We start from the raw sequence: 16,405 nt of genomic DNA, 5'->3' as shown, positions 1-16,405 counted from the left end.
GCAGTCAACCAAAGTCAAAAAATGTGACTAATCATACAGTGCCTCCAGTGTGTCGTTTACCACTTTGTAAGTGGATGCTGTTCTAAAGAGCGTAATTCCCATTTATCTGTAAACAGCGCACGTGAGCGAATCTAATAGCAGCACTGTGTTACTACTATTGTACAGAGCAACTCTGTCAATACGCAGGTGTTTCAATCAGTAGGGCCATGGTAAACAGAGCGATTCGGAGTGATGTATAGTGTCTGCTACATAAATAATAAGTCTTTGATGTAATTGCTTCAGAGAAATATGAAAGTAAGCCTATCAGAAAAGTAACGCGAGACATGTAGCACGGGTCATGTCTTGGAGAATCTCTTACATCTGAGCCCATCACTTGCGCAGCGTCCCTTTGGCGCAGATGATAGCGCGTTGGACTTCTAATCCAAAGGTAGTGGGTTCGATCCCCACAAGGGACGGGCAATTTTTAAAAATATGTGCCAATCACGAGATGGGTATTGACATATGGGTAACCACAAGCGTCTTCAAAAGGTGAAAATTGTTGTGACCTCAGTTCTATGCTTAAATATGTTAACCTTACACATACAAGCAAAATTCTCGTAGATCCGTTATCCATGACGCTGTTATGTGTAAATGCTGTAGAAACGGAACCATATCTTCACGTGCCTGTTCACGCAAATTTTCTTTCAATACCCAATTTTTACCTACAAATAGAAATATAGCAATAGAACGCACATTTTGTACAGAAACAAATACATTGAAGAGTGAAATAGTTTTGTATTACTTCACGAGTCAATGTATGTAATCCCAGTCATGATCTTTAATTCTTCCAGCCCAAGCTGAGAGGGTTTCAGTTTTCTCAGCCACAAGTGAGAAAAGTAGACTGTTTCACAACAAGATATAGTACTATGGTTCCTTAACTGTTCCCATTAAACAATGGCACTCTGTATCTATAGAGACGGCGGCAATATTCGCTTCAGTACAGGGGGCTTTTGCTGGAGACTGTCAGGAGGGGACTTGCTGGATACATGAAGGGAGAAGACCAGACAGAGACGTCTGACGCTCCGCTGACGCTTGCAGAAAACTACATTAAGTATGATTCCCGCCTATAACTGACGGCGAGAGAGATGCATCATCTGTCCACGTCTCATCGAAACACACTGTCACCAAGCAATGGCTGACGCTTCGAGGACGGCACGAAATTGCCAGGGAGGTGATGCAGCTAACGTTCCTGGCAAATGTGCTAACAGGGCACACACGTCCATTGGAGTGTATACATATGATGGGGACCGGCTGTGACACAGCAGTCAACCAAAGTCAAAAAATGTGACTAATCATACAGTGCCTCCAGTGTGTCGTTTACCACTTTGTGAGTGGGTGCTGTTCTAAAGAGCGTAATTCCCATTTATCTGTAAACAGCGCACGTGAGCGAATCTAATAGCAGCAGTGTGTTACTACTATTGTACAGAGCAACTCTGTCAATACGCAGGTGTTTCAATCAGTAGGGCCATGGTAAACAGAGCGATTCGGAGTGATGTATAGTGTCTGCTACATAAATAATAAGTCTTTGATGTAATTGCTTGAGAGAAATATGAAAGTAAGCCTATCAGAAAAGTAACGCGAGACATGTAGCACGGGTCATGTCTTGGAGAATCTCTTACATCTGAGCCCATCACTTGCGCAGCGTCCCTTTGGCGCAGAGGATAGCGCGTTGGACTTATAATCCAAAGGTAGTGGGTTCGATCCCCACAAGGGACGGGCAATTTTTAAAAATATGTGCCAATCACGAAATGGGTATTGACATATGGGTAACCACAATCGTCTTCAAAAGGTGAAAATTGTTGTGACCTCAGTTCTATGCTTAAATATGTTAACCTTACACATACAAGCAAAATTCTCGTAGATCTGTTATCCATGACGCTGTTATGTGTAAATGCTGTAGAAACGGAACCATATCTTCACGTGCCTGTTCACGCAAATTTTCTTTCAATACCCAATTTTTACCTACAGATAGAAATATAGCAATAGAACGCACATTTTGTACAGAAACAAATACAATGAAGAGTGAAATAATTTTGTATTACTTCACGAGTCAATGTATGTAATCCCAGTCATGATCTTTAATTCTTCCAGCCCAAGCTGAGAGGGTTTCAGTTTTCTCGGCCACAAGTGAGAAAAGTAGACTGTTTCACAACAAGATATAGTACTATGGTTCCTTAACTGTTCCCATTAAACAATGGCACTCTGCATCTATAGAGACGGCGGCAATATTCGCTTCAGCACAGGGGGCTTTTGCTGGAGACTGTCAGGAGGGGACTTGCTGGATACATGAAGGGAGAAGACCAGACAGAGACGTCTGGCGCTCCGCTGACGCTTGCAGAAAACTACATTAAGTATGATTCCCGCCTATAACTGACGGCGAGAGAGATGCATCATCTGTCCACGTCTCATCGAAACACACTGTCACCAAGCAATGGCTGACGCTTCGAGGACGGCACGAAATTGCCAGGGAGGTGATGCAGCTAACGTTCCTGGCAAATGTGCTAACAGGGCACACACGTCCATTGGAGTGTATACATATGATGGGGACCGGCTGTGACACAGCAGTCAACCAAAGTCAAAAAATGTGACTAATCATACAGTGCTTCCAGTGTGTCGTTTACCACTTTGTGAGTGGATGCTGTTCTAAAGAGCGTAATTCCCATTTATCTGTAAACAGCGCACGTGAGCGAATCTAATAGCAGCACTGTGTTACTACTATTGTACAGAGCAACTCTGTCAATACGCAGGTGTTTCAATCAGTAGGGCCATGGTAAACAGAGCGATTCGGAGTGATGTATAGTGTCTGCTACATAAATAATAAGTCTTTGATGTAATTGCTTCAGAGAAATATGAAAGTAAGCCTATCAGAAAAGTAACGCGAGACATGTAGCACGGGTCATGTCTTGGAGAATCTCTTACATCTGAGCCCATCACATGCGCAGCGTCCCTTTGGCGCAGAGGGTAGCGCGTTGGACTTCTAATCCATAGGTCGTGGGTTCGATCCCCACAAGGGATGGGCAATTTTTAGAAGTATGTGCCAATCACGAGATGGGTATTGACATATGGGTAACCACAAGCGTCTTCAAAAGGTGAAAATTGTTGTGACCTCAGTTCTATGCTTAAATATGTTAACCTTACACATACAAGCAAAATTCTCGTAGATCTGTTATCCATGACGCTGTTATGTGTAAATGCTGTAGAAACGGAACCATATCTTCACGTGCCTGTTCACGCAAATTTTCTTTCAATACCCAATTTTTACCTACAGATAGAAATATAGCAATAGAACGCACATTTTGTACAGAAACAAATACAATGAAGAGTGAAATAATTTTGTATTACTTCACGAGTCAATGTATGTAATCCCAGTCATGATCTTTAATTCTTCCAGCCCAAGCTGAGAGGGTTTCAGTTTTCTCGGCCACAAGTGAGAAAAGTAGACTGTTTCACAACAAGATATAGTACTATGGTTCCTTAACTGTTCCCATTAAACAATGGCACTCTGTATCTATAGAGACGGCGGCAATATTCGCTTCAGCACAGGGGGCTTTTGCTGGAGACTGTCAGGAGGGGACTTGCTGGATACATGAAGGGAGAAGACCAGACAGAGACGTCTGACGCTCCGCTGACGCTTGCAGAAAACTACATTAAGTATGATTCCCGCCTATAACTGACAGCGAGAGAGATGCATCATCTGTCCACGTCTCATCGAAACACACTGTCACCAAGCAATGGCTGACGCTTCGAGGACGGCACGAAATTGCCAGGGAGGTGATGCAGCTAACGTTCCTGGCAAATGTGCTAACAGGGCACACACGTCCATTGGAGTGTATACATATGATGGGGACCGGCTGTGACACAGCAGTCAACCAAAGTTAAAAAATGTGACTAATCATACAGTGCTTCCAGTGTGTCGTTTATCACTTTGTGAGTGGATGCTGTTCTAAAGAGCGTAATTCCCATTTATCTGTAAACAGCGCACGTGAGCGAATCGAATAGCAGCACTGTGTTACTACTATTGTACAGAGCAACTCTGTCAATACGCACGTGTTTCAATCAGTAGGGCCATGGTAAACAGAGCGATTCGGAGTGATGTATAGTGTCTGCTACATAAATAATAAGTCTTTGATGTAATTGCTTCAGAGAAATATGAAAGTAAGCCTATCAGAAAAGTAACGCGAGACATGTAGCACGGGTCATGTCTTGGAGAATCTCTTACATCTGAGCCCATCACTTGCGCAGCGTCCCTTTGGCGCAGAGGATAGCGCGTTGGACTTCTAATCCAAAGGTCGTGGGTTCGATCCCCACAAGGGACGGGCAATTTTTGAAAATATGTGCCAATCACGAGATGGGTATTGACATATGGGTAACCACAAGCGTCTTCAAAAGGTGAAAATTGTTGTGACCTCAGTTCTATGCTTAAATATGTTAACCTGCACATACAAGCAAAATTCTCGTAGATCTGTTATCCATGACGCTGTTATGTGTAAATGCTGTAGAAACGGAACCATATCTTCACGTGCCTGTTCACGCAAATTTTCTTTCAATACCCAATTTTTACCTACAGATTGAAATATAGCAATAGAACGCACATTTTGTACAGAAACAAATACAATGAAGAGTGAAATAATTTTGTATTACTTCACGAGTCAATGTATGTAATCCCAGTCATGATCTTTAATTCTTCCAGCCCAAGCTGAGAGGGTTTCAGTTTTCTCGGCCACAAGTGAGAAAAGTACACTGTTTCACAACAAGATATAGTACTATGGTTCCTTAACTGTTCCCATTAAACAATGGCACTCTGTATCTATAGAGACGGCGGCAATATTCGCTTCAGCACAGGGGGCTTTTGCTGGAGACTGTCAGGAGGGGACTTGCTGGATACATGAAGGGAGAAGACCAGACAGAGACGTCTGACGCCCCGCTGACGCTTGCACAAAACTACATTAAGTATGATTCCCGCCTATAACTGACGGCGAGAGAGATGCATCATCTGTCCACGTCTCATCGAAACACACTGTCACCAAGCAATGGCTGACGCTTCGAGGACGGCACGAAATTGCCAGGGAGGTGATGCAGCTAACGTTCCTGGCAAATGTGCTAACAGGGCACACACGTCCATTGGAGTGTATACATATGATGGGGACCGGCTGTGACACAGCAGTCAACCAAAGTCAAAAAATGTGACTAATCATACAGTGCTTCCAGTGTGTCGTTTACCACTTTGCGAGTGGATGCTGTTCTAAAGAGCGTAATTCCCATTTATCTGTAAACAGCGCACGTGAGCGAATCTAATAGCAGCACTGTGTTACTACTATTGTACAGAGCAACTCTGTCAGTACGCAGGTGTTTCAATCAGTAGGGCCATGGTAAACAGAGCGATTCGGAGTGATGTATAGTGTCTGCTACATAAATAATAAGTCTTTGATGTAATTGCTTCAGAGAAATATGAAAGTAAGCCTATCAGAAAAGTAACGCGAGACATGTAGCACGGGTCATGTCTTGGAGAATCTCTTACATCCGAGCCCATCACTTGTGCAGCGTCCCTTTGGCGCAGAGGATAGAGCGTTGGACTTCTAATCCAAAGGTCGTGGGTTCGATCCCCACAAGGGACAGGCAATTTTTAAAAATATGTGCCAATCACGAGATGGGTATTGACATATGGGTAACCACAAGCGTCTTCAAAAGGTGAAAATTGTTGTGACCTCAGTTCTATGCTTAAATATGTTAACCTTACACATACAAGCAAAATTCTCGTAGATCTGTTATCCATGACGCTGTTATGTGTAAATGCTGTAGAAACGGAACCATATCTTCACGTGCCTGTTCACGCAAATTTTCTTTCAATACCCAGTTTTTACCTACAGATAGAAATATAGCAATAGAACGCACATTTTGTACAGAAACAAATACAATGAAGAGTGAAATAATTTTGTATTACTTCACGAGCCAATGTATGTAATCCCAGTCATGATCTTTAATTCTTCCAGCCCAAGCTGTGAGGGTTTCAGTTTTCTCGGCCACAAGTGAGAAAAGTAGACTGTTTCACAACAAGATATAGTACTATGGTTCCTTAACTGTTCCCATTAAACAATGGCACTCTGTATCTATAGAGACGGCGGCAATATTCGCTTCAGCACAGGGGGCTTTTGCTGGAGACTGTCAGGAGGGGACTTGCTGGATACATGAAGGGAGAAGACCAGACAGAGACGTCTGACGCTCCGCTGACGCTTGCAGAAAACTACATTAAGTATGATTCCCGCCTATAACTGACGGCGAGAGAGATGCATCATCTGTCCACGTCTCATCGAAACACACTGTCACCAAGCAATGGCTGACGCTTCGAGGACGGCACGAAATTGCCAGGGAGGTGATGCAGCTAACGTTCCTGGCAAATGTGCTAACAGGGTACACACGTCCATTGGAGTGTATACATATGATGGGGACCGGCTGTGACACAGCAGTCAACCACAGTCAAAAAATGTGACTAATCATACAGTGCTTCCAGTGTGACGTTTACCACTTTGTGAGTGGATGCTGTTCTAAAGAGCGTAATTCCCATTTATCTGTAAACAGCGCACGTGAGCGAATCTAATAGCAGCACTGTGTTACTACTATTGTACAGAGCAACTCTGTCAATACGCAGGTGTTTCAATCAGTAGGGCCATGGTAAACAGAGCGATTCGGAGTGATGTATAGTGTCTGCTACATAAATAATAAGTCTTTGATGTAATTGCGTCAGAGAAATATGAAAGTAAGCCTATCAGAAAAGTAACGCGAGACATGTAGCACGGGTCATGTCTTGGAGAATCTCTTACATCTGAGCCCGTCACTTGCGCAGCGTCCCTTTGGCGCAGAGGATAGCACGTTGGACTTCTAATCCAAAGGTCGTGGGTTCGATCCCCACAAGGAACGGGCAATTTTTAAAAATATGTGCCAATCACGAGATGGGTATTGACATATGGGTAACCACAAGCGTCTTCAAAAGGTGAAAATTGTTGTGACCTCAGTTCTATGCTTAAATATGTTAACCTTACACATACAAGCAAAATTCTCGTAGATCTGTTATCCATGACGCTGTTATGTGTAAATGCTGTAGAAACGGAACCATATCTTCACGTGCCTGTTCACGCAAATTTTCTTTCAATACCCAATTTTTACCTACAGATAGAAATATAGCAATAGAACGCACATTTTGTACAGAAACAAATACAATGAAGAGTGAAATAATTTTGTATTACTTCACGAGTCAATGTATGTAATCCCAGTCATGATCTTTAATTCTTCCAGCCCAAGCTGAGAGGGTTTCAGTTTTCTCGGCCACAAGTGAGAAAAGTAGACTGTTTCACAACAAGATATAGTACTATGGTTCCTTAACTGTTCCCATTAAACAATGGCACTCTGTATCTATAGAAACGGCGGCAATATTCGCTTCAGCACAGGGGGCTTTTGCTGGAGAATGTCAGGAGGGGACTTGCTGGATACATGAAGGGAGAAGACCAGACAGAGACGTCTGACGCTCCGCTGACGCTTGCAGAAAACTACATTAAGTATGATTCCCGCCTATAACTGACGGCGAGAGAGATGCATCATCTGTCCACGTCTCATCGAAACACACTGTCACCAAGCAATGGCTGACGCTTCGAGGACGGCACGAAATTGCCAGGGAGGTGATGCAGCTAACGTTCCTGGCAAATGTGCTAACAGGGCACACACGTCCATTGGAGTGTATACATATGATGGGGACCGGCTGTGACACAGCAGTCAACCAAAGTCAAAAAATGTGACTAATCATACAGTGCTTCCAGTGTGTCGTTTACCACTTTGTGAGTGGATGCTGTTCTAAAGAGCGTAATTCCCATTTATCTGTAAACAGCGCACGTGAGCGAATCTAATAGCAGCACTGTGTTACTACTATTGTACAGAGCAACTCTGTCAATACGCAGGTGTTTCAATCAGTAGGGCCATGGTAAACAGAGCGATTCGGAGTGATGTATAGTGTCTGCTACATAAATAATAAGTCTTTGATGTAATTGCTTCAGAGAAATATGAAAGTAAGCCTATCAGAAAAGTAACGCGAGACATGTAGCACGGGTCATGTCTTGGAGAATCTCTTACATCTGAGCCCATCACTTGCGCAGCGTCCCTTTGGCGCAGAGGATAGCGCGTTGGACTTCTAATCCAAAGGTCGTGGGTTCGATCCCCACAAGGGACGGGCAATTTTTAAAAATATGTGCCAATCACGAGATGGGTATTGACATATGGGTAACCACAAGCGTCTTCAAAAGGTGAAAATTGTTGTGACCTCAGTTCTATGCTTAAATATGTTAACCTTACACATACAAGCAAAATTCTCGTAGATCTGTTATCCACGACGCTGTTATGTGTAAATGCTGTAGAAACGGAACCATATCTTCACGTGCCTGTTCACGCAAATTTTCTTTCAATACCCAATTTTTACCTACAGATAGAAATATAGCAATGGAACGCACATTTTGTACAGAAACAAATACAATGAAGAGTGAAATAATTTTGTATTACTTCACGAGTCAATGTATGTAATCCCAGTCATGATCTTTAATTCTTCCAGCCCAAGCTGAGAGGGTTTCAGTTTTCTCGGCCACAAGTGAGAAAAGTACACTGTTTCACAACAAGATATAGTACTATGGTTCCTTAACTGTTCCCATTAAACAATGGCACTCTGTATCTATAGAGACGGCGGCAATATTCGCTTCAGCACAGGGGGCTTTTGCTGGAGACTGTCAGGAGGGGACTTGCTGGATACATGAAGGGAGAAGACCAGACAGAGACGTCTGACGCTCCGCTGACGCTTGCACAAAACTACATTAAGTATGATTCCCGCCTATAACTGACGGCGAGAGAGATGCATCATCTGTCCACGTCTCATCGAAACACACTGTCACCAAGCAATGGCTGACGCTTCGAGGACGGCACGAAATTGCCAGGGAGGTGATGCAGCTAACGTTCCTGGCAAATGTGCTAACAGGGCACACACGTCCATTGGAGTGTATACATATGATGGGGACCGGCTGTGACACAGCAGTCAACCAAAGTCAAAAAATGTGACTAATCATACAGTGCTTCCAGTGTGTCGTTTACCACTTTGTGAGTGGATGGTGTTCTAAAGAGCGTAATTCCCATTTATCTGTAAACAGCGCACGTGAGTGAATCTAATAGCAGCACTGTGTTACTACTATTGTACAGAGCAACTCTGTCAATACGCAGGTGTTTCAATCAGTAGGGCCATGGTAAACAGAGCGATTCGGAGTGATGTATAGTGTCTGCTACATAAATAATAAGTCTTTGATGTAATTGCTTCAGAGAAATATGAAAGTAAGCCTATCAGAAAAGTAACGCGAGACATGTAGCACGGGTCATGTCTTGGAGAATCTCTTACATCTGTGCCCGTCACTTGCGCAGCGTCCCTTTGGCGCAGAGGATAGCGCGTTGGACTTCTAATCCAAAGGTCGTGGGTTCGATCCCCATAAGGGACAGGCAATTTTTAAAAATATGTGCCAATCACAAGATGGGTATTGACATATGGGTAACCACAAGCGTCTCCAAAGGTGAAAATTGTTGTGACCTCAGTTCTATGCTTAAATATGTTAACCTTACACATACAAGCAAAATTCTCGTAGATCTGTTATCCATGACGCTGTTATGTGTAAATGCTGTAGAAACGGAACCATATCTTCACGTGCCTGTTCACGCAAATTTTCTTTCAATACCCAATTTTTACCTACAGATAGAAATATAGCAATAGAACGCACATTTTGTACAGAAACAAATACAATGAAGAGTGAAATAATTTTGTATTACTTCACGAGTCAATGTATGTAATCCCAGTCATGATTTTTAATTCTTCCAGCCCAAGCTGAGAGGGTTTCAGTTTTCTCGGCCACAAGTGAGAAAAGTAGACTGTTTCACAACAAGATATAGTACTATGGTTCCTTAACTGTTCCCATTAAACAATGGCACTCTGTATCTATAGAGACGGCGGCAATATTCGCTTCAGCACAGGGGGCTTTTGCTGGAGACTGTCAGGAGGGGACTTGCTGGATACATGAAGGGAGAAGACCAGACAGAGACGTCTGACGCTCCGCTGACGCTTGCAGAAAACTACATTAAGTATGATTCCCGCCTATAACTGACGGCGAGAGAGATGCATCATCTGTCCACGTCTCATCGAAACACACTGTCACCAAGCAATGGCTGACGCTTCGAGGACGGCACGAAATTGACAGGGAGGTGATGCAGCGAACGTTCCTGGCAAATGTGCTAACAGGGCACACACGTCCATTGGAGTGTATACATATGATGGGGACCGGCTGTGACACAGCAGTCAACCAAAGTCAAAAAGTGTGACTAATCATACAGTGCTTCCAGTGTGTCGTTTACCACTTTGTGAGTGGATGCTGTTCTAAAGAGCGTAATTCCTATTTATCTGTAAACAGCGCACGTGAGCGAATCTAATAGCAGCACTGTGTTACTACTATTGTACAGAGCAACTCCGTCAATACGCAGGTGTTTCAATCAGTAGGGCCATGGTAAACAGAGCGATTCGGGGTGATGTATAGTGTCTGCTACATAAATAATAAGTCTTTGATGTAATTGCTTCAGAGAAATATGAAAGTAAGCCTATCAGAAAAGTAACGCGAGACATGTTACACGGGTCATGTCTTGGAGAGTCTCTTACATCTGTGCCCATCACTTGCGCACCGTCCCTTTGGCGCAGAGGATAGCGCATTGGACTTCTAATCCAAAGGTCGTGGGTTCGATCGCCACAAGGGACGGGCAATTTTTAAAAATATGTGCCAATCCCGAGATGGGTATTGACATATGGGTAACCACAAGCGTCTTCAAAAGGTGAAAATTGTTGTGACCTCAGTTCTATGCTTAAATATGTTAACCTTACACATACAAGCAAAATTCTCGTAGATCTGTTATCCATGACGCTGTTATGTGTAAATGCTGTAGAAATGGAACCATATCTTCACGTGCCTGTTCACGCAAATTTTCTTTCAATACCCAATTTTTACCTACAGATAGAAATATAGCAATAGAACGCACATTTTGTACAGAAACAAATACAATGAAGAGTGAAATAATTTTGTATTACTTCACGAGTCAATGTATGTAATCCCAGTCATGATTTTTAATTCTTCCAGCCCAAGCTGAGAGGGTTTCAGTTTTCTCGGCCACAAGTGAGAAAAGTAGACTGTTTCACAACAAGATATAGTACTATGGTTCCTTAACTGTTCCCATTAAACAATGGCACTCTGTATCTATAGAGACGGCGGCAATATTCGCTTCAGCACAGGGGGCTTTTGCTGGAGACTGTCAGGAGGGGACTTGCTGGATACATGAAGGGAGAAGACCAGACAGAGACGTCTGACGCTCCGCTGACGCTTGCAGAAAACTACATTAAGTATGATTCCCGCCTATAACTGACGGCGAGAGAGATGCATCATCTGTCCACGTCTCATCGAAACACACTGTCACCAAGCAATGGCTGACGCTTCGAGGACGGCACGAAATTGACAGGGAGGTGATGCAGCGAACGTTCCTGGCAAATGTGCTAACAGGGCACACACGTCCATTGGAGTGTATACATATGATGGGGACCGGCTGTGCCACAGCAGTCATCCAAAGTCAAAAAACGTGACTAATCATACAGTGCTTCCAGTGTGTCGTTTACCACTTTGTGAGTGGATGCTGTTCTAAAGAGCGTAATTCCCATTTATCTGTAAACAGCGCACGTGAGCGAATCTAATAGCAGCACTGTGTTACTACTATTGTACAGAGCAACTCTGTCAATACGCAGGTGTTTCAATCAGTAGGGCCATGGTAAACAGAGCGATTCGGAGTGATGTACAGTGTCTGCTACATAAATAATAAGTCTTTGATGTAATTGCTTCAGAGAAATATGAAAGTAAGCCTATCAGAAAAGTAACGCGAGACATGTAGCACGGGTCATGTCTTGGAGAATCTCTTACATCTGAGCCCATCACTTGCGCAGCGTCCCTTTGGCGCAGAGGATATAGCGTTTGAACTTCTAATCCAAAGGTCGTGGGTTCGATCCCCACAAGGGACGGGCAATTTTTAAAAATATGTGCCAATCACGAGATGGGTATTGACATATGGGTAACCACAAGCGTCTTCAAAAGGTGAAAATTGTTGTGACCTCAGTTCTATGCTTAAATATGTTAACCTTACACATACAAGCAAAATTCTCGTAGATGTGTTATCCATGACGCTGTTATGTGTAAATGCTGTAGAAACGGAACCATATCTTCACGTGCCTGTTCACGCAAATTTTCTTTCAATACCCAATTTTTACCTACAGATAGAAATATAGCAATAGAACGCACATTTTGTACAGAAACAAATACAATGAAGAGTGAAATAATTTTGTATTACTTCACGAGTCAATGTATGTAATCCCAGTCATGATTTTTAATTCTTCCAGCCCAAGCTGAGAGGGTTTCAGTTTTCTCGGCCACAAGTGAGAAAAGTAGACTGTTTCACAACAAGATATAGTACTATGGTTCCTTAACTGTTCCCATTAAACAATGGCACTCTGTATCTATAGAGACGGCGGCAATATTCGCTTCAGCACAGGGGGCTTTTGCTGGAGGCTGTCAGGAGGGGACTTGCTGGATACATGAAGGGAGAAGACCAGACAGAGACGTCTGACGCTCCGCTGACGCTTGCTCAAAACTACATTAAGTATGCTTCCCGCCTATAACTGACGGCGAGAGAGATGCATCATCTGTCCACGTCTCATCGAAACACACTGTCACCAAGCAATGGCTGACGCTTCGAGGACGGCACGAAATTGCCAGGGAGGTGATGCAGCTAACGTTCCTGGCAAATGTGCTAACAGGGCACACACGTCCATTGGAGTGTATACATATGATGGGGACCGGCTGTGACACAGCAGTGAACCAAAGTCAAAAAATGTGACTAATCATACAGTGCTTCCAGTGTGTCGTTTACCACTTTGTGAGTGGACGCTGTTCTAAAGAGCGTAATTCCCATTTATCTGTAAACAGCGCACGTGAGCGAATCTAATAGCAGCACTGTGTTACTACTATTGTACAGAGCAACTCTGTCAATACGCAGGTGTTTCAATCAGTAGGGCCATGGTAAACAGAGCGATTCGGAGTGATGTATAGTGTCTGCTACATAAATAATAAGTCTTTGATGTAATTGCTTCAGAGAAATATGAAAGTAAGCCTATCAGAAAAGTAACGCGAGACATGTAGAACGGGTCATGTCTTGGAGAATCTCTTACATCTGAGCCCATCACTTGCGCAGCGTCCCTTTGGCGCAGAGGATAGCGCGTTGGACTTCTAATCCAAAGGTCGTGGGTTCGATCCCCACAAGGGACGGGCGATTTTTAAAAATATGTGCCAATCACGAGATGGGTATTGACATATGGGTAACCACAAGCGTCTCCAAAGGTGAAAATTGTTGTGACCTCAGTTCAATGCTTAAATATGTTAACCTTACACATACAAGCAAAATTCTCGTAGATCTGTTATCCATGACGCTGTTATGTGTAAATGCTGTAGAAACGGAACCATATCTTCACGTGCCTGTTCACGCAAATTTTCTTTCAATACCCAATTTTTACCTACAGATAGGAATATAGCAATAGAACGCACATTTTGTACAGAAACAAATACAATGAAGAGTGAAATAATTTTGTATTACTTCACGAGTCAATGTATGTAATCCCAGTCATGATTTTTAATTCTTCCAGCCCAAGCTGAGAGGGTTTCAGTTTTCTCGGCCACAAGTGAGAAAAGTAGACTGTTTCACAACAAGATATAGTACTATGGTTCCTTAACTGTTCCCATTAAACAATGGCACTCTGTATCTATAGAGACGGCGGCAATATTCGCTTCAGCACAGGGGGCTTTTGCTGGAGACTGTCAGGAGGGGACTTGGTGGATACATGAAGGGAGAGACCAGACAGAGACGTCTGACGCTCCGCTGACGCTTGCAGAAAACTACATTAAGTATGATTCCCGCCTATAACTGACGGCGAGAGAGATGCATCATCTGTCCACGTCTCATCGAAACACACTGTCACCAAGCAATGGCTGACGCTTCGAGGACGGCACGAAATTGCCAGGGAGGTGATGCAGCTAACGTTCCTGGCAAATGTGCTAACAGGGCACACACGTCCATTGGAGTGTATACATATGAAGGGGACCGGCTGTGACACAGCAGTGAACCAAAGTCAAAAAATGTGACTAATCATACAGTGCTTCCAGTGTGTCGTTTACCACTTTGTGAGTGGACGCTGTTCTAAAGAGCGTAATTCCCATTTATCTGTAAACAGCGCACGTGAGCGAATCTAATAGCAGCACTGAGTTACTACTATTGTACAGAGCAACTCCGTCAATACGCAGGTGTTTCAATCAGTAGGGCCATGGTAAACAGAGCGATTCGGGGTGATGTATAGTGTCTGCTACATAAATAATAAGTCTTTGATGTAATTGCTTCAGAGAAATATGAAAGTAAGCCTATCAGAAAAGTAACGCGAGACATGTTACACGGGTCATGTCTTGGAGAATCTCTTACATCTGTGCCCATCACTTGCGCACCGTCCCTTTGGCGCAGAGGATAGCGCGTTGGACTTCTAATCCAAAGGTCGTGGGTTCGATCGCCACAAGGGACGGGCAATTTTTAAAAATATGTGCCAATCCCGAGATGGGTATTGACATATGGGTAACCACAAGCGTCTTCAAAAGGTGAAAATTGTTGTGACCTCAGTTCTATGCTTAAATATGTTAACCTTACACATACAAGCAAAATTCTCGTAGATCTGTTATCCATGACGCTGTTATGTGTAAATGCTGTAGAAACGGAACCATATCTTCACGTGCCTGTTCACGCAAATTTTCTTTCAATACCCAATTTTTACCTACAGATAGACATATAGCAATAGAACGCACATTTTGTACAGAAACAAATACAATGAAGAGTGAAATAATTTTGTATTACTTCACTAGTCAATGTATGTAATCCCAGTCATGATCTTTAATTCTTCCAGCCCAAGCTGAGAGGGTTTCAGTTTTCTCGGCCACAAGTGAGAAAAGTAGACTGTTTCACAACAAGATATAGTACTATGGTTCCTTAACTGTTCCCATTAAACAATGGCACTCTGTATCTATAGAGACGGCGGCAATATTCGCTTCAGCACAGGGGGCTTTTGCTGGAGACTGTCAGGAGGGGACTTGCTGGATACATGAAGGGAGAAGACCAGACAGAGACGTCTGACGCTCCGCTGACGCTTGCTCAAAACTACATTAAGTATGCTTCCCGCCTATAACTGACGGCGAGAGAGATGCATCATCTGTCCACGTCTCATCGAAACACACTGTCACCAAGCAATGGCTGACGCTTCGAGGACGGCACGAAATTGCCAGGGAGGTGATGCAGCTAACGTTCCTGGCAAATGTGCTAACAGGGCACACACGTCCATTTGAGTGTATACATATGATGGGGACCGGCTGTGCCACAGCAGTCATCCAAAGTCAAAAAATGTGACTAATCATACAGTGCTTCCAGTGTGTCGTTTACCACTTTGTGAGTGGATGCTGTTCTAAAGAGCGTAATTCCCATTTATCTGTAAACAGTGCACGTGAGCGAATCTAATAGCAGCACTGTGTTACTACTATTGTACAGAGCAACTCTGTCAATACGCAGGTGTTTCAATCAGTAGGGCCATGGTAAACAGAGCGATTCGGAGTGATGTATAGTGTCTGCTACATAAATAATAAGTCTTTGATGTAATTGCTTCAGAGAAATATGAAAGTAAGCCTATCAGAAAAGTAACGCGAGACATGTAGCACGGGTCATGTCTTGGAGAATCTCTTACATCTGAGCCCATCACTTGCGCAGCGTCCCTTTGGCGCAGAGGATATAGCGTTTGAACTTCTAATCCAAAGGTCGTGGGTTCGATCCCCACAAGGGACGGGCAATTTTTAAAAATATGTGCCAATCACGAGATGGGTATTGACATATGGGTAACCACAAGCGTCTTCAAAAGGTGAAAATTGTTGTGACCTCAGTTCTATGCTTAAATATGTTAACCTTACACATACAAGCAAAATTCTCGTAGATGTGTTATCCATGACGCTGTTATGTGTAAATGCTGTAGAAACGGAACCATATCTTCACGTGCCTGTTCACGCAAATTTTCTTTCAATACCCAATTTTTACCTACAGATAGAAATATAGCAATAGAACGCACATTTTGTACAGAAACAAATACAATGAAGAGTGAAATAATTTTGTATTACTTCACGAGTCAATGTATGTAATCCCA

At 43.3% G+C, this 16,405-nt stretch overlaps 13 non-coding genes across 13 annotated transcripts; all 13 read left to right on the top strand.

The window, feature by feature from the left end:
- Positions 1-382: 382 nt before the first annotated feature.
- Trnar-ucu lies at positions 383-455 on the top strand. Its single transcript has one exon. It is a non-coding gene; the product is annotated as a tRNA-Arg (tRNA).
- Positions 456-1,682: 1,227 nt separating this feature from the next.
- Trnai-uau lies at positions 1,683-1,755 on the top strand. The gene has a single exon. It is a non-coding gene; the product is annotated as a tRNA-Ile (tRNA).
- A 1,227-nt stretch (positions 1,756-2,982) lies between these two features.
- Positions 2,983-3,055, top strand: Trnar-ucu. Its single transcript has one exon. It is a non-coding gene; the product is annotated as a tRNA-Arg (tRNA).
- A 1,227-nt stretch (positions 3,056-4,282) lies between these two features.
- Positions 4,283-4,355, top strand: Trnar-ucu. Its single transcript has one exon. It is a non-coding gene; the product is annotated as a tRNA-Arg (tRNA).
- A 1,226-nt stretch (positions 4,356-5,581) lies between these two features.
- Positions 5,582-5,654, top strand: Trnar-ucu. The gene has a single exon. It is a non-coding gene; the product is annotated as a tRNA-Arg (tRNA).
- A 1,227-nt stretch (positions 5,655-6,881) lies between these two features.
- Trnar-ucu lies at positions 6,882-6,954 on the top strand. The gene has a single exon. It is a non-coding gene; the product is annotated as a tRNA-Arg (tRNA).
- Positions 6,955-8,181: 1,227 nt separating this feature from the next.
- On the top strand, positions 8,182-8,254 carry Trnar-ucu. Its single transcript has one exon. It is a non-coding gene; the product is annotated as a tRNA-Arg (tRNA).
- Positions 8,255-9,481: 1,227 nt separating this feature from the next.
- Positions 9,482-9,554, top strand: Trnar-ucu. Its single transcript has one exon. It is a non-coding gene; the product is annotated as a tRNA-Arg (tRNA).
- A 1,226-nt stretch (positions 9,555-10,780) lies between these two features.
- Positions 10,781-10,853, top strand: Trnar-ucu. Its single transcript has one exon. It is a non-coding gene; the product is annotated as a tRNA-Arg (tRNA).
- A 1,227-nt stretch (positions 10,854-12,080) lies between these two features.
- Positions 12,081-12,154, top strand: Trnar-ucu. Its single transcript has one exon. It is a non-coding gene; the product is annotated as a tRNA-Arg (tRNA).
- Positions 12,155-13,381: 1,227 nt separating this feature from the next.
- Trnar-ucu lies at positions 13,382-13,454 on the top strand. The gene has a single exon. It is a non-coding gene; the product is annotated as a tRNA-Arg (tRNA).
- Positions 13,455-14,679: 1,225 nt separating this feature from the next.
- Positions 14,680-14,752, top strand: Trnar-ucu. The gene has a single exon. It is a non-coding gene; the product is annotated as a tRNA-Arg (tRNA).
- A 1,227-nt stretch (positions 14,753-15,979) lies between these two features.
- Positions 15,980-16,053, top strand: Trnar-ucu. Its single transcript has one exon. It is a non-coding gene; the product is annotated as a tRNA-Arg (tRNA).
- The last annotated feature ends 352 nt before the right edge of the window (positions 16,054-16,405 follow it).

Source organism: Schistocerca piceifrons, chromosome 1 (assembly GCF_021461385.2).
Source record: "Schistocerca piceifrons isolate TAMUIC-IGC-003096 chromosome 1, iqSchPice1.1, whole genome shotgun sequence".
Lineage (NCBI taxonomy): Eukaryota > Metazoa > Arthropoda > Insecta > Orthoptera > Acrididae > Schistocerca > Schistocerca piceifrons.
The sequence above is the reverse complement of the archived record's forward strand: the minus strand, read 5'-3'. Positions and strand labels throughout refer to the sequence as shown.